Below are 20579 nucleotides of genomic sequence, written 5' to 3'. Positions count from 1 at the left end.
CTGCACAAGGAAACTCCACCTCTCTTGATCGTAGTGATACATCAGATTCACACACTGTGTCCCAGTTTCATACTACATACTGACTCTCAGCACGGTTTGACTATGTTGTGTGTTCATAGTATAAGAATGGAATGTACTTTAAAAAAGTCATAGTTCAGATGGACACTGAGGAGCTGTTCACTGCTGCAAAATATTAAACCAAATAGTGTTGAGAAAGCTTGAGGAAGATCTGAGAAAGATAGTCTAAACTAAATACTAATCTTTGGAAAACAATCTTGCTTTCTCTTTGAGGAGATTAAAGGATAAGGCTGGTGTTATTCTATATGTTTCTTGTTGTCAGCAAATCCAGTGTGGTACAACACAGTGTCTCACTTTAGCCCCTTTTAGACTGGGCCAAAATCCCACTAACGTCTGGCTTTCAACAAGGGTACAATCAGCTTTCATTCCTGGGTCAAATGACTCTTCACTAGTTATTGGTATTTATCGGCTGCAGCTCCAGTCAGCAGTGATGGAAACTTATTTTCCTTGGAAGTTTGTCACCTCCATGGATAACCCCAGCAACTCTTTGTCATCTCAGCTGCAAATTCAATTAGTCTCAGTTGAAACAGCACTCAAACATGGTTCCAAATTAGTCTGTGTTAAGTTTGAAAGAGTGACTTAACTAAAAGTAACCACAATAACATCGTCACTGGCCTCCATGCTGCTTTATACTGTTTATGAACAGTTTTCCGTTGTGTTTCTGATGGAAAAATGTGACACATCAGGACCAAAAGGCAAGCTTGTCTCCTGGTAATGGTAAAGGAGTCCAACACAGATTTTTTGCAGGTTTACTTACATTTAAAAAGCCTGCATATACATGCTTATGGTGGTTTAAAAATGGTATTTGTTTCTCAATACTCCCGCCCTGCCTCAAGCCCACTGGTTCTTAATGAAGCTTTAAAAACAGGGAACAATTATATGGTCTGACAAAAAATCTTAACTCGTCCACTGCTGAGGAAGACCGGCAAGCTTTCAGGATCTCGAAAACCTGGGTCTCATTTTCGAGACATACTCATTTGGCTGTTCAATATGAATATTCGACTATTCATTCTTTTCAGCAGAACATTCATGCTGACATCGACATTCACGTAACATAATAAGCAAGATGAGTTAGCCCTCCGACATAACGTGCTAAACATGCTAACGACCTATCAGAAATGTGCAACAGTTTTTTTTTTGTAGACACTAAATATCAAGCCCAAACCAGAGACTATAGCATATTAAGTTGTGAGCTGCAAATTCACCTTTTCTAAACAGAAGACAGAAGACAACCTCTTGGAGCCTTGCTGTTGCCTCCATCTCAGAGGTACTACACACAACAGGGAGTTTGCAGCCATGTACGCATCCATTTGGGAGTATAACCCAGGCTTCACTCAGACTCACCCTAAGGAAGGATTTTACCCAGGAGAGAGCAGCATAAAAGCAAGGAGCGCTCACACTGCAGCTGTTTCTGATCAAAATGTCCCCAGAAGTAGCTGCACACTGACTGCCTAAAAAACAAAAACACAACTGGACTTTAGGCCTCTTAGTTGACTGAGGGATCTCTGAATGATGATTCAAATCTTTGGCTTTCAGGGTGCAGCCCTAATTAGTATCAGTATATATTAAGGAATTGGGACACAGATACATTTTATGCTCTTACGCTAATTAGATTCCTGATTTCTGTAGACTTAAGTCATTCACACTTTGAAACATTCAGTTGTCCTGAAGTTGCCTAATGCAGCGTTAATGAACATTTGAAGGCATTAAAGCCAGTGCAGCAGAGAGGCCTTATGCTGAGCTGAACTCCAGTTGAAACATCAAACCAAGAATGTGCAAATGTTCTCGTGGATGAGACAGAACTAAGTGAACAGTCCTGTCCTCATGCACTTAGAACCCACATGATGGTGGAGATTCAAACTGTTTTTGGGGTCAGTTTCACAGGAAGCCTTGTGGTTCCGTTAGCATCCGTATGTTTTAATGTAGGCATGTGTTTTTGGTCAGTATGTCCATCTGGCTCTACAGGTGTGTGTATGTGTGTGTGTGTGTGTGTGTGTGTGTGTGTGTGTGTGTGTGTGTGTGTGTGTGTGTGTGTGTGTGTGTGTGTGTGTTACTACATCGCTGCTGCTATTGCTGTTGCTGCTACTGCTACTATTGTTGCTACTGCTGCTTCTCATGCTCTCAACTCCCCCCCCAGTCCTCTGTCCTTCTGTCCATTCTGTCCCCTCAACTCATGCAAAACTAGAAGGAGAAAAATCTGACCGTCTGCAGTCAAAAGCACAAGTATTGAGACAAAAAAAACCTGACCCACGTTAGAACATTTTCACTTTGTTACACAGAACCCCGGGGTGTTGTGAGAAGATTGTCAGAACACTTCTGCCTTTGACTGTATGGACCTGCTTCAAACCTGTGTTTCTTTCCTCTTTTTCTTCCTTCTTTTCTGTTTGTTTTTTAATTTTTCTTGCCTTGTTCTATCTGCGCAGTCATAGCTTGTAAATTGAGGATATAAAGATGAATTTTATGTTTTCTACAAGGAGGTTTGCATGTTACTATTATGTGAGTAAATAAGGTGCCTAATGTTCATGTTTGAGCAGACCACACCTCCGTCAAACTGCTGCTTGGAATCCTCACAGCGGCTTCATCTCAGAGTTGATCGCATGTCTGGCAGAATGGAACAGAACTAAACGAGAATAGGTCGTAGACAGGTGTTACCACGGTGATCTGCTCTGGGTATCTCATTCAGAGGTGGAAGGGGACAAAAAAAAACAAAAACACATTGAATTCAAAAGGTCCATGTCGAACTGTGCATTTGTTGAGCACAGGAGCAGCAGTGTAGCAAAAACACCAGCTGCAGCTCAGCTTTGACCAGTTTTAGCCTCACCGGCTCCCGCTTCCATTACGCCAGACAGAAGCACTCACTCCTGGCAAAGCCGCTGAAGCCGTTTCAACCAGCAATTTGACCAGTGTGTGGAGCAGACATAGGAACCCACTTGCACTCAAAAAGCTCCCACCTTCGTTGTGCCTCACTTCCAACGGTGCTTTTTTCAGTAGTCTGTCTTTCTTTATGTTTGTTTGTAAGGTGCTGTATATAACTTGAATATATTATGCACATATCCTACCCAATGGGTAGAAACCACAAAAAAATGTTGTGAATAATGTAATATAATGTATAGACAATATAAGAATTTTAAGAAGGCAGCATCAAATTTGTAAATGCCTACAGTTAAAAACGTGCTTTGTCTTTTTTTTATGAGAAAACATGGTTTGCAAAGTATGCTTAGAATATGGTTGCAACACAAATACAAATTACTACTTATAATATTTTGCTATAAATAATAGTCTGTTATGATAAGGATGAGATGACCTCTGGATTAAGGAAGTTGTTGAGAAAGGATATTAGTCACTTGTTTATTGGATCATCTTAAAAACAAGCTTTCACAGTGCTTGCCATCATTTGGGTACCGGCTGGTGTTTTGTTTTTTTTTTTGTTTTTTTAAATTTTTCATCACAATCAACTAACAAATGTATAGTTCTATCACACACATCGCTTCAGAATACATCAGTTGGTGTTTATGCCACGACTTCAGCCGAGCCCACGGCTGCATTTCAACTTTGTAAAATCATTGGAACAAAAGAAAATTTAGAAAAAAAAAAAAAAAGCCGAAGCTGTCTAGTCTGGGAGACGCCGCGTCACACGACCACCACACACAAAGAGCCGTCAGCACTTCCCAGTGAGGAAGAATATGTTTCTGTACTCATAGATCTTAATATTTTTAGTTCATTTCAGCTGTAATTTTGTATATCTGTCAAAGTCTAAATCTGTGGAGCACACTCTGGATGGCTGGATGTTGGGCTCTGGTTAAAGCATTTCAGCTCTGTTACAGGAGGATCGCATTAAAGGAAAAAAAATTCCCTTTTTTTTTTTTTTTTTTTGGTCAAGATTGGAAAGTTGCACCAGCGTGAAATGAGTGGGGAAAAAAAGGCCGTCAAAACTGTCATTTAACTTTTCTCTCTTTTATTATTATTATAATTTTGATTTTATTTTCTACATTACAATGTTATATGTGGCACAGTATATTGAAACAAAAGTCATGTTTAATCTGCAGTCATTTATTTACAGTATGTACTGAAAATAACTCATAACACTGTACAATAACCGCAGAGCATGTTCATTCTTATCTATAGACGATGTACATAGCAACACGCCATTTTCTCTTCAAAGCACCAAATAAGTGGCAGTTGTGTAGTTTTAATTTGGAAAAGTCTCTATTGTAACTTTGGCTGGAGCGCTGCTCGGCTCTCCTTCTTCTTTAATAGACCTTTTTTTTCCGTTTCCTGCACTAGCTTGAAGAACTAACTTGGGCTCAGACTGATTTTGATTTTCGTTTCTGCCCCCGCAGCGCGCTCCCTCTTTCCACTTATCAGAAGTCTGTACTCAACTGCTGACAACAAGTAGCTGTTTTTATCGTTCCAGATTTTAATAATAATGATGATAATAATAACAATGATAACGTCTCAACAGTTTGGTATTCTCTCTGTCTTGACAGTTACCATAGGACTGCTTCCATCATGGGTTTTGTAACATCGGTTTGCTTTATTTACAAAAATGAATCCTTCTCGTTCCCCCCCCCCCCCCCTCTGTGCTCAAATCCAGATATATATATGACTGTGTTCAGTAACCATACAGTATATATATATATATATACAAACACAGAGGTAAAATTGTTGTGTATTTTTGCCTCTTTTTATTTAAGCAATTGTGATGTAATAGGTTTTAGGCCTAAGGTCTGTTATTGCAATACTTTTACAGAAAAGAAGAAAAAAATCAAAAAATGTTGCTCTAAGTGCTGTTGTAGTCAAAGATTTTATGCTTGTACTTATGCTGTAGTCAAACTGCAGCGTAATGAATAAAACTTTAAAAGTGATTACTCTGGTGTTCCTGTATTATTCTCCCTCAGTGTTGTAGAGATAATGAGCTTTTGTAATGTGATTACTGCAGCCACACAGTCCTGAGTGGGTTAATTGGCTGCTGTGATACCATTAAGGCAAGGAAGTTTATTTAGATTATCAGTACAGGTAAACCTATTGTGCTGCTCTACTCCGTGTTATAGGGAAACGTTACATGCAGCTGTCCAGTCAGTGTTGATGGTAAATGTAAATTAAAGCAATAAATTCCTCAGTTGCTGCTTTGACCATGACAAGTTTCTCTGCTCACAGAGGCTTGCCGGCAGTGCCTTCATTTACCAGGATGCACTGCATGCAAGCTTCTGATGCCCATATTGCTGTTTATTATTGTTGGCCAACCCACAGCATTAGGTGACAGATTTACTATCCAACATGCCTGCTGGCTGCCCAGAGGAGGAGACTACAAATCCAAGCTGAATTTACCTGTGCTTCACATATAGCAAAAAACAATAAAACATGAAATAAGATAAAACAAAACAGAATACAAGTTAATAGAATAAAATAAAAAAAAAAACAATTAAGAAGATAAAAACATAGATCCTAAATACATATATAGCTAGCCATTCTAGTGAGAAATAATGGTTTGAGTGTGTGCTGTGGCTGAGAACAGAAGGATGTCTCTGGTAAAATACTCATTTTTGCACTAAACCAGATTTTTTTTTTTTTTTTTGTAAACAAGATTATAGACTATAGATGAATTTTAAATTATGAATGCATATGTAAAACAGTATGGACATAAGCATAAATAATTAAATGTGGGAAAGACGGGGAAGAAATAGTACGGGGGTATAGGAGACATGCTTAAATTGAGGTATAGTCTGTAGTTCTGTGACATCACTGAATGCAGAGGGAACAACACGTTTTGCAGCAGAAGAACTCAGCTTTACAATTTACACTTTGATTCAGCAGACACTTCTGTCCAAAGTGATGTCTATCCAAAGTGCAGAGTTCTTAAAGACTGAGAGGGACTCTGCAGATCAAACAGAGTTCGGGTGTGGTGGTTGTATCAGGCATCTCATTGGCTGAGCAGGAGGGAGCGTTTACCTGAATGAGGGAGTTCAGTTTTCGCGGTCAGTAGAGCACACGTTGTGGCAAACCAGAGGAAACAACCTTAAACTGAGGTCAGGAGAGGTGACAGAGGGAGTGTTTCATCCAGCACAGGTGTTGCAGCCACTGGGCACATGGATGAGAGCTGCCATAGGAGCCAGTCAGTATGTGTGTCAGTGGCAAACTCTTCATCACAGGTCAGTTAATGATGTTACAGAGTAAATGACATGCAATGATTGTGTCTGTAGATCCAAGCGAATCAGAAAAGAGTCGTAGTGATGGTGGAAATAAAGTTTTTATTGTGAATAAATATGGCCCAACCATAAAACTTTTTTTATTTAACATTATTTTAGAATACAGTTTGGTTCAGCAGTAGCAATGTGAAGTGTCCTAACAATATAAAAGTAGTTAGTATAGTTGTATGTCAGGTTCATCCACTTAGAGTCAGACTCTTTCATATGTTTAAACTGGCAAAGACCTTACAATTCGTATAAACCACCAGTCAAATTACAGTTCTGATTTCACCCACAAAGGGGCGGCGGCATGATGCTGGAGCAAACTGGTCACGCCTGCAGACCATTAGGTAATCAAGGGAGAAACTCACTCACCCAGCTTCCTGCCAGCAGGGTCAGTTGTGACCAGTGGAGCAAGCACTGCTGTCCTTCAAGAGGCTAGTAAGAAGACCATCACTTCAAGTGAGTCTACAGTGGACATGACACAATCTTGGAATAATATTGGACATCCAGGAGCTGTGGCGGGTGGCCATGCTGCTTAGAAGCTGGGCGAGTGACTTTGTTCCTTGATCATCTGATGGATTGAAGGTGTGATCAGTGCCTTGTGCCCAGTAGCTGTAACACCTATCCTGGATGAAGCACTCCCTCTATCACCTCCCTTCACCTGAGTTTGGGGATTAACCCTGTGCTGCATTGGCTCAGCTGTTTCTCTTGATTTGCTTCAGCTGACTACATTTACCATCTGCACTAACTACTCACATAGTTTCTATCAATGTGTTGTCTATTTTATGTTCGCTCCATTCTTCTGACAACAAAGTTCAGTTCAGCAAGAGAAACCCTGTATCTAATCCATCAAACACAAACCACAAAAACACACAGTGACCAACGATAAGTCAGAAAAGTTGTGACGGATCTTGGCACAATTCACCAGCTTGTTTCCAGTAAACAAGAGTGTTGCATGTATGTGATCAAAAAACATATTACTGGATAAACAGATATTTTGACTTGATGATGGAGCTGGAGGGAAAGTCAGAGGCTCACCAAAGTGATCACAAATAATCCTGAAGACAACATGAAAGTCTGAACCAGACAAGTCCATCCAAAAAAAAAAAAAAACAAAAAAACAAAAAAAAAAACACTGCACATTCCCCACAATGCAACTCAAAACTGGATTGTAGACCCTCAGACTCCATGTACCCCCTGTGTAATTAATTATTACTTCAAGGATTACTTGAATACATTTTTGATTGTATCTTTAAAATTTGGCAGTTTTATACTTAGGAAACTTTTTTTATGATAATCAAAGCTCTATGAAAGGTGATATACAGAGTTTCTTCGACATGTGTACCTCTTTGTGGTGGACCTGGCTCCAGATAAAAGACCCCTATGCAAAAATGCATTTTATTTGCACTAAAAATGTTCTGATGTGTTTAAAGAGAGAAAAGAATATTTGTGGAACTTAAATTTCTGGTCGTGTCTAGAAAGGAAACCCTGATCTGTGAAACTGTTGCAAGATTTCTAAGTGTTGTTTCTTCTTTGTGCACCTTGTACAAACTACTTATGTTTTATAATGTGAAAATACTGTGGTTAAGATCTGGGTAGGTTTAGAGACAGAAAACATCTGTTCAGTGTTAGGAAAAGATCATGATTTAGATTAAGATAAACAGCAGGATCTTTTGGAGGTTCTTTACTGGGGTTCCCTTCTAGATGCAACCCAATTTTTTCTGTGGTTGTGTCCATTTATTTAAAATAAAGTTAAAATTTGAAGTACTCAAAGGTATTTCAGTAACTAACTAGATTACAAAGTAATCTGACTAAACCGTGGGGCTTCGATTATAAATGGGACTTAAGATAAATTTTGATCTTATATATAACTTAAGTAGAAAACAAAGTATAACAAGTTATTTATAAAACCTGACTTTGACCTGGAAATGATCTTATGTCTAAAGGAAGTCTAGACTTGACCCAATGGATTTTCCTGCTGGTTTTATCAGGGTTTTGCAAATTGGGAAGAAATATGCCCAAGTCTACGTGTCACCTTTATTGAACAATGTGATAGGAATTATCAGTTAAAGGTGTGACAAATTAATAGTGAAACCTTGGCTATGCAGCGAAAAAAGTAAAGTTCTGACAACTCCTAAATGTATGGTAATAGTCGTCACTGGAGTTTTGAGTTTCAGTCAAACTCTTGAGCACAAAAAAGTTTTGCAGACCTGTAATCTTTTATTGCTGTAATAATTTAATTTTCTTCAGATAAACTTTAATCTTTGAGTTGTAGAAACCCAAAGAATCATGTAGTTCAGAAATTGTTCACCGTATTTGTCATTATTTGGGTGCTTAGAAATGAATGAATGAAATGGTTGCAATTAAAAATATTAAATTATTAACTTATTCATTTTCACTCTGAGTTTACTCAACAATTTTTTAAATAGAAAATGCTTTGTTTCCAAAACTCAAAGATTAATGTTTATCAAAGAACAAAAGTAAATTTTGCCAAGAAAAGATTAGAAGTTGGAAAAACTTTTTGAAAGTTTGAGCCTGATACAAAACTCAAATTTAGTGAAGATGGTTGTCTTGAAATTCAGAATTTTCTCAACTTTCTTCTTTCCAGTGTTCCTGATGAAACTCTCATTTGTGAAACATGTCTGCACTGTCGTTCTGATCCGTCCTTCACACGGCTGCCAGCGCCACCAGCACCGTTTCTGAAGTGTTTCAGCATTGGTGCGTTTTGCTGCCTGATTATGTTGCGTTGGCGTTGGTGTGCTCTATGTCGGACCGGAGCTCCGTCTTCTCTCTATGACTTTTTCTCCCAGTTTTATGCTACATTTTTAGTCATACGTTGCAGATCCCTGTTGTTTTACTCAAGCACTTTAAGAGGGTACGAGCCTTTACTAATCGGACTCTTGATTGAGTTGTTTCAGGCCTACCATTTTACTTTCTGGGCTTGGATAGCCTACCGAGGTTAGCACAACTGATTTGTTTTTAGCTTAGGAGCTAATCCAACCCCAACGGTGACAGCAGCCCCTGGATCAAGACTGGCCACAACCTGCAACTTGTAGCTGAATCACCGCAGCGGGTCCACTTGTTGGATCCGTGTCGGTAAGTTCTGCTGTCTGATGTTTGATATTTTCTAAGTGGAGCCCCTCTACCACTGCATAAACCCTGTCATTGCTGTGGGCTCCTGTTCCCTGTGTGTGAGTGCCTATGTCCTGCCTGTGGCTTCCACGTACCACTGTTCGCTAAATTTGTAGTCTGACTTTTACGCATTTGTAGCCCTGTACTGGCGTCGCTCTTTATTTTTGTTCCCCAGCCTCCATCTATAATTATGGCTCCACTCTCCTCCCCTTCCGGCTGCGTCAGCTGCGCCTGCTTGGCCAATAAGGTTGTTGAACTGGAAGGACGACTATCCACGCTCTACAAGATCCAAGAAGCTGAGAAGCTCATGCATACTATAATCTTCGGTCCAGCACAAATCGACACCACCTGTCCTCAGGTGCCTGAGGCCACTGCGCCCGGTCCAGCTGCTGAGGCTGCAGTAGCTCCCTCTCCTCCAGAGCCCGATGTCTCCGCTCAACGTTCCATGGCTGTCACCTCTTCTCTGGTCTCCGTTACTGCTAGCTCCTGGACACGGTCTGGGGCGAAGCCTAAAGATCTGGTTAGCTCCACCCCATCCAGCCACGAACCCTGGTCCATGGTCGGTGCTCATGGCAGGAGAGGGAAGCCCCCCTCCTGTGTCCCTTCTCAATTTAATGTCCCACTGGAGAATAAATTTGACATCCTCAACCCGCTTGACTTCCCTCCTTTGCCTGCAGAATCCATCCCTGCTCCCCGACCTTCCCTGCAGGCCAGGGGGTCTTGCACCTCTCCGTCACCCTCAGCTCTCCCACCGGCTATACCTGAGCACTCCACTCACACCAGGGCTCGCCGCTCCACACCGCTCTTAACACCAGCGCCGCGGCGGGCTCCTGCCCGTCCTTCTCCATCCACTTTGTCGCTACAGGTGCAGTCTCTTCCACTGACTGGTCCCCCTCCATCCGTGCGATATACTGACGGCTCGAATGACAGAGCGTTCCCAACGTGCACAGTGAATGCTGAACGTGTGGGATCCCACTCTGAGAGACTTCACTCAGGATCTCCTCGTCCCCTTTTCTCCCCGACTACACTGATAGTTGGAGACACAGTAATCAGGAATGTCCGCTTCATCAATGCTGCAACACATTGCTTTCCTGGAGCGACAGTCTCTGACATCCTGGAAAAACTCCTGCGTCTGCTGCACGCCCTGTCATCCTCTGTCTAAAAGATAATAGTTCACGTCAGATCAAATGACACTGCGCGTAAACAGTCAGAGCTGACAAAAATCGATTTTTAACAAACTTTTGTCAACTTTTGTTTTAACAGCAACTTTTAGGTAGCTGTCTGTTTTTATCAGTGGTCCAATTCCCACTTTTTGCCGCGGATTAGAACAGTTCACCAGAATCCTTAGCCTCCACACCTGGCTTCAGTCCATTTGTACGGCTCACAATGTTGGCTTCATTGACAATTTTAATTTGTTTTGGGATCGTTCCTCCTTTTTTAAGTCAGATGGTATCCACCCTAGCACAGCGGGTAGCTGCATGTTATCGGCTAATTTGCAGCACGGTGTGCATTCTTGTCCACATGACTGACTGTTTGCTCGCTCTCAACTCACACCGGCACCTCCCTCTTCCTCAATGGTGCCAACTCAGAGTGCTGATTCATGTGATATCGCCCCCTACAGGCCTCACCTGTCTTTAACCCCTCCTCCTGTGGCCTTCCCTATCCAAACTGTTGTGACACTCAGGTTGCCTCGTCCTAATGGCAGGTTCAAAGCTGCAAATAAAAATAACTTCTCTTATGTTAGAAAAGGTGTTACTGCTTACTCTTCCCCTGCGACCATGTGCAATCTGGCCCTTATCAATGTGAGGTCTCTTTCAAATAAAACTTTCATTCTAAATGACTTTATCACATCCACCCATCTAGACTTCTTATTTCTGACAGAAACCTGGCTGAAACCTGGCGAACACAGCCAGCTACTGGAAGTGTGTCCCCCTGGCTATGACTTTCACAGTCGTCCTCGATCCAGCGGACGTGGGGGTGGTTTAGCAGCCATTTTTAGAAACTGCCATAAGTGCACTCTCATTGGTGCAAATGAGTACTCTAGTTTTGAAGCCCTGATGTTTAAAACTGGTGGATCAAGTCCAGTCTCTCTCTCCTTTTCTCTCTGAATTTGCCGTGTTTATATCTGAAGTTGTTGTGAACTATGGCACAGTTTTAATTTCTGGTAATTTTAATTCCCATGTTGACCTCTCATCAAATGTCACAGCAACTGAATTTCTTGGTATCATGGACTATTTTAATTTTGTGCAGCTTGTTTCTGGCCCAACCCATAACCATGGCCACACACTGGATTTAGTTTTTACACTCGGTCTGACCATTCCCTCTTTGGCTGTGGAGGACATGGGGATCTCAGACCACTTCTGCATCAAATTTTCCTCTTTGTTTCGTGATACCCCCAAACCCCAATTACAAGCTTCCTACACCCGCTCAATAAACCCTTCAACAGATAGCAAATTCTCTAATGCTTTTACAGCGTCTTTTCTGTCCTGCCTCTCTGAGGTTCACTCTCTTTCTCTGGACACAGAAGAGTTAATCACCCAGTTTAACTCCACCTGTGTAGCAATCCTGGACTCTGCCCCACTCACTATCAGGAAACCTAAATACAAATCCCATCCCTGGCTCAACAATGTCACCCGCTCTCTTAGGAAACTATACAGGAAAGCTGAGAGAAAATGGAAAAAAGGCAGGCTTCAAGTCTCGTATGACATGATGAGAAGCTCTCTTGGTAATTATCAAGTAGCTAGGGAAAAATATTTTGCTGACATAATTTCCAGACACTCCCACTCTCTTAAAGTACTTTTTGATACAATTAATACAGTCCTTAACCCTGCTGCTACTGCCTCCCCTGCACTAACCACAGTTACTTGTGACGAATTTCTAAATTTTTTCACTAGTAAAATTGATAACATTCGTTCTGCCATTTCAGCTCCTGCCTACGACCCTTCTGTCCCCCCTCTGTGCTCTGCTATCCTGGACAACTTTGCACTTGTTTGTTTTGGTCATATTAAAGACATTGTCTTGCACACCAAGACGACCACCTGTCCTCTAGACATTATTCCTACAAGCCTGTTGAATGAAGTGCTTGACATTGTTGGTCCCACGATTTCTCTTATCTTAAACAGTAGTCTAGCCAATGGTTCTGTTCCCTCGTATTTTAAACATGCAGTAGTACATCCTATTATTAAAAAGCCTAATCTTTATGTAACTATTCTCAATAACTATTGGCCCATTTCCAAGATGCCTTTCTTATCAAAAGTAATGGAAAAAATTGTATATTTTCAGCTCTTATTATTTCTGGACAATAACAACATTATGGACAAATTCCAGTCAGGTTTCAGGGCACGTCATAGCACTGAATCAACTCTACTTAAAGTCTCAAATGACTTATTGCTAACCCTTGATTCTGGTAAATGTGCCTTACTTATTTTACTTGACCTCTGCTCTGCTTTCGACACAGTTGTCCATGCTATTCTTCTCAACCGTCTCGAGAACCAAGTTCGTATCCCAGGTAGTGCTGTCTAGTGATTTGCCTCCTACTTGACAGACAGGTCTTTTTCTGTGAAGATTGGAAAACAGTTTTCCTCGTCTGCTCCCATCACCTGTGGTGTCCCCCAAGGTTCCGTCTTAGGCCCCATATTATTTGCCCTCTACTTGCTCCTGTTGGGTTCCATATTTCAATACAATATCTCATACCATTGCTACGCAGATGATACGCAGCTATACCTTCCATTAGAACCTGGTAATAACAATAACAACACAGTTAGGTCCCTCCTTGATTGCCTCCAGGACATCAAACAATGGATGGGTAAAAATAGCCTTCAGTTAAATGACAGTAAGACAGAAGTGGTCCTACTTGGTCCCCCAAACTCCACCAGGGGAATAGCTGACCACTTGGGGCCTCTGGTTCCCAACCTCCATCCTCATGCCCGGAATCTTGGTTTCATTTTTGATTCGACCTTAAAATTTGACAAACAGATAAACTCTGTTGTGAAGGGTTGTTTTTTCCGGCTCCGAAATATTGCCAAAATCAAGCCATTTCTCTCCTTCAATAACCTCACGATAGTCACAAATTCCTTAATTTTGTCTCGACTGGACTACTGTAACTCCCTCTATTTGGGAATCAAACAGTCTTCTCTGGCTCGCCTACAACTGGTGCAGAATGACACCACCAGTTTGCTGACTGGTACCAAGAAACATGACAGTATTAGACCGGTTCTAGCATCCCTGCACTGGTTTCCAGTAAAATACAGAATAGATTTTAAGGTTCTCCTACTTGTGTTTAGAGCTCTGCATGGTCTGGCACCCCTTTACTTGTCCGAGCTCCCCTGCCCCCTTTCCAACCCCAGATCACTCAGATCCTCGGACCAGCTGCTTCTAGCTGTCCCGCGTTCTAGACTGAAGGGGAAAGGTGATCAGGCTTTTGCTGTAGCTCCCCCTAAGCTCTGGAACAGCCTACCCTTTTCAATTAAGTGTTCCCCCTCTGTTGATATTTTCAAAGCAAAACCTGCATTGTTATTATTATTATTATTATTATTATTATTATTATTATTATTATTATTATTATTATTATTATTATTGTTATTGTTATTATTATTTATTTATTTTTTTTATTTATTTTTTTTTTCTGTTTATTTGTGTTTTTATATTTTATCTGTTCCTCTATTTATCTACTTCTGTCTGGGTGACATTTTTATGTCATTTCTGCTGCCCTTGTTGTTTTTACCATTTGTATTTCTTATATCCCTTATTTCATTGTACAGCACTTTGGTCAGCCTTGGTTGTTTTTAATGTGCTTGATAAATAAACTTGACTTGACTTGACTTGACTTTACTTGCTTGTATTTTGTTGATTAGTTCCTCTTTCCTTGCACTTTGTGCTTCTAGCATGGAAATGCAGGCTACATGGTTAAATAGTTTCTTTATGATCATGAGTCTGCACAGGGGTCTTTTATTTTGAATATTAACTGGATTCTTCCTGCCTTTCCTGTGTCTGACTTCCTCCCTGTTTGATCTGCTCTGTGCTAATCGATGCGGCATCGGTCAACAGACTTGGCACTTCTGGGACACGCCGAGGCGCCACTGGTAGAATCACAAGCACTGTGTAGAATGGATGCTATCAGCTCCAGCTGACATGGCACAGCTATAACACATCGCAGCTGCGCCTGGTGGAACTGAGAAATAACGCAGGTGCCATCTATAAGTCAAATTGAAATTTATAGATCACAGATCCTTAAGTTACAAATTTTCTTCTGAATCAAACTTATGCAAACCATCAAAAATGATTTTAAGACTAAGTTCAACTACAAATCTAAGAACATTTTTATAAATGAGGCCCCTGGGTAACCCTGATGACATCATCACAGGTTATTTTCTCCAATTTGAAGGAACTCCTTCAAAGCTACTGGAGACATTATATAACTGTTCTCAAATAATCAGTCTTTTATGTGTAAAATTTGTGAAATGCACCTCTAATCAAAGCAAAGCATACCATTTGAGGAGTTCAGTTGATGCTGTGAAGGAGGGGGAAAAAACACATCCTGACTTTCCTCAGGGAGGAAAACAGAATGGGAACTGATCACTTCTGCTGTTTGCTCATCAGCAGCTGCATTGCTGCCACAGCCAACAGCTGGAGGAGATGACCACACATAAAAAGATGCTCTGCAAAAATACTTCGCTGCTTCCCTCCTCTCATGTGCTGGAGGAAGTTCAGTCTCTGGTGAGCTTCACACCAGGCTTTAACCCCCATCATCTAAATCTGCTGAATCTCTCTCATTGTTAAAGCAGTGCAGTAAAGGTCAGATCCAGGTCATGTTTGCAGCATCCCTCTTCCTCCTCCGGTGTTAAATACTCTTTGGCTCAGATCCTCTTGAACCAGGAGCAAATGACTCACTCAGGCCCGTAAAGTAATGAAATGCATAAAACATAAGTTTCTGTATATTTCAGCAGCCAGACCGGTTTATTTAAAGACACACCCCATCTGCTAACTTGTCATAGCATTCAGAGGAGTGAGACAAAGCTAACGTTCAAAGCACTTAGCCTCACTTACGAGTGCAGAGGGAGGGTGCCCCCCCGCCTCCCGTCCTCTCCATGAACCTCTTGCTGCAAAACGCTGCGAGGAGCGCAACCGTCCTGACACCGCTCACATTTCCTCCTGACTCACTTTTCTGCAGACAACACTGACTCACACACGTCTCGAGACAGGGGCTGGCTGACCGGTGAGGGCCATGCAGAGGAAATCATGCATACATCAGCTGCAGTTTGTTCACAGATGAGATGTGATGCAGCTCCGGAGTCTGGAGCTCTCGCAGGCTTTTAGCATCCGAGAGGAAAACAGCGGAAGGGGAGGAAACTGCTTTCTAGCACCAAATATTTCACTTCCATGTTTTATCAGTGCCTCAGTTTTCAGCCCAGCCTTGTTTGGAAACTTTTTTGAGGGGAATCCGAACATGGTGAGCTTTTACTGAGGCACCACTGCTTAATATGAAATCATATCTAACAGATTTACATGGCTATGGCTCTCTTGCTATTAAAGGGTAATTTTGAAATTTTTCAACCTAGATAGTAGACGTGAAACTATCAGGAGAGCAGTGAGAGGGAGGTGGGACATCAGATAAGTAGCAGAGAGAAATAAGATACACAGCCAATATTTTCACATTTAACTTGGTGAATTAAAGGGACACTTCACCCTAAAATCAAAAATACACATTTTTCCTCCAGTGCTGTTTAATCATCTGCATTGACTCTAAATTGCACCGTGAGTGGGTGTTTGTCTCTCTGTGTAAGCCCTGTGATGAACTGGCAACTTGTCCAGGGTGAACCCTGCCTCTCGCCCAGTGTCAGCTGGGACAGGCTCCAGCCCCACCACAACCCGTCAAGGATAAGCGGTTACGGACGACAGATGGAATGGATTGTTTTGGTGTGAATTGTTGAGTTTAGGACATATCGGCTGTAGAGATGTCTGCCTTCTCTCAAATATAATGGAACTAGATGACTAGATGGCTTGTGGTACTCAAAGCTCCAGAAAGACTCAACAGCAGTGTCTCTTTCCATAAATCATGACCCCATTACTCAAGATACTCCGCCCCTTGCAGGCACAGTTTTAATGTAGGAGCTGGTTTCTTGGCTCAGTGGGTAGTGTGGTTTGTCCACTAATCAGAAGATCCGTGGTCTGATACCTACCTCCATCAAGTCTGCATGTTGAAACAACCTGGTGTAAGACACTGAGCATAGCCTAGCATGACCCTCGGTGTGTGCATGTGTGGCAGCCTCTGCAATCAGTGTATGAATGGGTGTGTGACTGGGTGAATGTGACATGTACTGTAAAAGTACTTTGAGACTAGAGAGGTGCGAGACAAATACAGGTTCATTTACCATTCATGTTTACATCAAGCCTCTCGTCCATGAGTAGAGGCATGATTCCTTCTTATCTAACCCTAACCCTAACCCTAACCCATTATATTTGAGAGAAGATATCTCCACAACTCCACAACTCACTTTTCAGGCTAAAAAAATACTGAAGGTGAAAAAATTCAAACCTGCTAAGCCAAGATATTTTAAACAATACTTACCATACTTACCTTTTAACACAAAGATCAGTTGCTGAACAGTGCTCTGGAGGAGCTTTGTCAGTTCTGAGAAAATATCACCGATGATGTCATCATCAGGGCTTGGATGACAGCCTGTGGTTAACAGGGACACCAGCAGCATCAGAAACAACACAGAACAATGACCATGTTTCTTATCCAAATGGAAAAGGTTCTGTGCACCAAAGCAGTGTAAAGGTGAAATCAAAGTTTTCTCAATCTGCTACTTTTTTTATGAGTAATTCATTGTTAGATCTGGAAGCTCATTTCAGAGTTGCATCATGGGAAGTGTAGAATCCAGTGTTTTTAGGTCTTGACCCATATAAGGGAGTAAAAGTAAAGATATCACACCCTTTAACTTTATGTCTCTTATGAGTCCACCAACTTTTTGGAATTGCATTGCTATTGAAATTATAATAATAATTAAAGGGTCAGTTCACCCAAATTACTTACCACTAGCTTTCGAGCTAAGCAGATTGTTTGGGATGTTATCTGCTTTGGTTTTGAGATATCTGTCTCTCAGATTTATGCCTCAGCACAACTGTGAATGGAATTTAGTTTGGGTGCCCACAGCTTTGAAAAGTGACATAGAGAAGGGAGTCCCAGTGCAGGTAATCACCTGCAGGACTGCCTCATGTGGCTGGACTGTCAGAATCTTCAAGCAACAAGGAGTCACACCCCACCACACCCCACCTAACACTTTGTAAGTTTTTCTGTCAAACCTTTGTTCCCAAGCCAGTCACAGATTTCTTCTTGACATTTAAAATGTTCAACTGGAACATCGTTTCCATGAGACGCTGTCCTCATTTCTGTGGATAATCAGTGTCAATTCAAACTATTTTCTGTTGCAGAAATAGTTCTTATGAAAACAGAATGTACTGTGATTGCTTAATAATAATGTGGACACTGTTTCTGAAAAGACATGTTTCTGTTGAACTTTTACAGAGTGATTTTTCAGTGCTGTGAGCACCACATGATGGCAACACAGGAGAAAATATGAGTTTTTATGTTTGAGTAAACTGACCTTCTACAATCTGCCCGTATCTTCCATATGAACTTTTTATTTTTGTTTGATCATGCCCTTTAAATATTACAGGATCTCAAATGAAACCTGACTTTTAACATTTAAAGAGACAGTTCACCCAAAACTCAAAAATGCATATTTTCCCCTTACCTGTAGTGCTATTTTTCCATCTAGGTTGTTTTGGTGTGAGTTGCTGAGTTTACGATGACTGCCTTCTCTCAGATATAATGGACCTACATGGCAATTTAGAAAAACCCAACCAGAAATCAGGACCTGGACTACATTAATGCTGAAACGGTGTGCACCAGGCTTTAAAGCACATTTTCTCACCTTTTCTGGGTTTTTACCATTCAGCAATAATGTGTGTATAAATACCACTATATTAAAAGGGACAGTTCACCCCAAAATATAAAAAATATATACAGTAGTTCCTCCATGAAACTGCTCACATTAAGGTCTGTGGATTATCTTAAGTGTCTGGGATGTGATTTTTGGAAAGAGATGCAGGTTTTTAACATTTAAAATGTATTTATTTATTTTAATATACTATTGAGAAGGCAGACATCTCTACAGCCAATATCTTGAAAATTCTACAACTCTCACAAAAAACATCTAGATGGATATATAGCACTATAGTCCAGGGGAAAATATATATATTTCTTATTTTGGGGGAAACTATCCCTTTTAAAATGGTAGGGCCTTTGCATACATAACTGTTTCTGTTAAGTAAACAATTTGCCACATTGGCTGAAAATGGCCCAGGTTACTCAACATAAATCAACACAGACGTTGTTGTGAGTACTGTCATGTCACAACTATTTTCTTCCTACCGAACTATACCTGCCAACCCATGCTAGCTAGCTCAGCGGTGCTAACTTTGCAGCTCAGGACGCCATTAATGTTTACATCCCGCGCTGTCACGAGCCTCTCTTCCATGACTAGATGCATGCGTCCTTCTGCTGATTGGCAGGTGTAGTTTGAAAGAAAGAAAGAAAATGGTTCCTACATGAAACCACCCACAACAAGGTGTGTGGATTATCTTGAGTCACTGAGTCATGATTTCTGGAAAGAGACATTGCTGTTGTGTTTTTCAAATTTTGGGGGGGTGTTTTGAGTGTCATTATATTAGAGAGGAGGAACAAGACAGTTATGGTGACTTTTTTTTTTGTTTCTGTTGAGTATGAATGAAGTGTGTACAGCTCAACAGAGGGGGACGCATTAATGTTTGCATCCTGTGCTGTCAAGAGCATGAGCCTCTCACCTGTGAGCACATGCACACTTCCTTCTATGCAGTGATACAAATGTACTTTTTGGGCACTTTGAGCACCACAAGCAAAGTGCCATCTACTGTATTTTTTGAACTATAAGTTGCTCCACTCAAAAAATGCATCATGAAGAAGAAAATAACATATATAAGTCGCACTGGACTATAAGTCGCATTTTTTGGGGAAACTTATTTTAACTGTTGTCTGTGCTCTGATAGAGAAGCGGTTGCATTGCATGAAGCGGTAACACCAAGAAGGTCCTCCTGCAAAGTCATTCATATTCTTTGCCTTGGCAACTACCAGGGCGTGGAGACGTACCTGCACCGTTGACAAGCCTCTCCCAGCAGCACGTTGGTCAAGCACCCATCTGTGAACTTGTTCCTCCAGTTGTGGCCATCTTGCTTTTAGCCCGCGATTAGCTTTCTTTGTTTTCTTCATTGCAGTAAGAGTAACCTTCGCTTTTTGCCAGTCCCTCACAAGTTTCTCGCTCAGTCCAAACTTTCTTTCTGCTGTTCGATTACCGTTTTTGGCTGCATATTTCACTACTTGCAGCTTGTAATCTGCAGAATATGATTTTCTTTTGGGGGGCACTTGTGTTCAGTCTTTCTCAGTTGTCTTTAAGTTAATGTTTAAATTAATTTTCAGTGGTACAGGAGTAGCAGATACCGGTAGTTGTCACAAGCCTAGAGTGCCCTCTTGCTGCTGTAGGTAATGTTTACTCCTTGGTCATGTCGGTCAGTGTGAAATAACATTTAAGAACATGTGAAATTATATATTTTAATTTATACAAGTCGCACCTGAGTATAAGTCGCAGGACCAGCCAAACTATGAAAAAAAGTGCGACTTATAGTCCAGAAAATACGGTAGTTCAGTTATACTGGAGAGAAGTCAGAAAGTGTGATATCTCCAAAACTCTGCAACTCACACCAAAACTATCTAGATGGATAAACAGCACTACAGTATGGTGTAGTATTTTTGACTTGGGGGTGAATTGTCCCTTTAATTTATCCCACTCACAGCTAAACAAAGCTTCATGGCCAAACTATTTCAGCAAATGTGACCTCGACTGTAACTTCCCAATGTACAAAAAGTCTGTCAACATCAGAGATGTTTCCACTGACCTTTTTGTAAGAAAAGATGTAAAGTGGAGGGAAAAAAATCAGAGACTTGAGACAGTTTGGACAGTTTTCTTCCTCCTGACCTGCACTTCACCTCCAGCTTCCCAGAAGTATCTTGACACTTGAGTCATGTTTAGCCACTGACTCACACCTGAGGAACACAGATTGTCTTTACACTGAAATGATTTCAGG

The 20579-nt window shown here is 41.2% G+C and overlaps 1 pseudogene; it reads left to right on the top strand.

Annotated features, from left to right (window-relative positions):
• The first annotated feature begins 9586 nt into the window (after window positions 1–9586).
• LOC146320943 (uncharacterized) lies at window positions 9587–10560 on the top strand (annotated as a pseudogene).
• Window positions 10561–20579: the final 10019 nt, after the last annotated feature.

This window comes from Lutjanus erythropterus, chromosome 9 (genome assembly GCF_056507025.1).
Source record: "Lutjanus erythropterus isolate fLutEry1 chromosome 9, fLutEry1.hap2, whole genome shotgun sequence".
Taxonomy (NCBI): Eukaryota; Metazoa; Chordata; class Actinopteri; order Lutjaniformes; family Lutjanidae; genus Lutjanus; species Lutjanus erythropterus.
The sequence above is the reverse complement of the archived record's forward strand: the minus strand, read 5'-3'. Positions and strand labels throughout refer to the sequence as shown.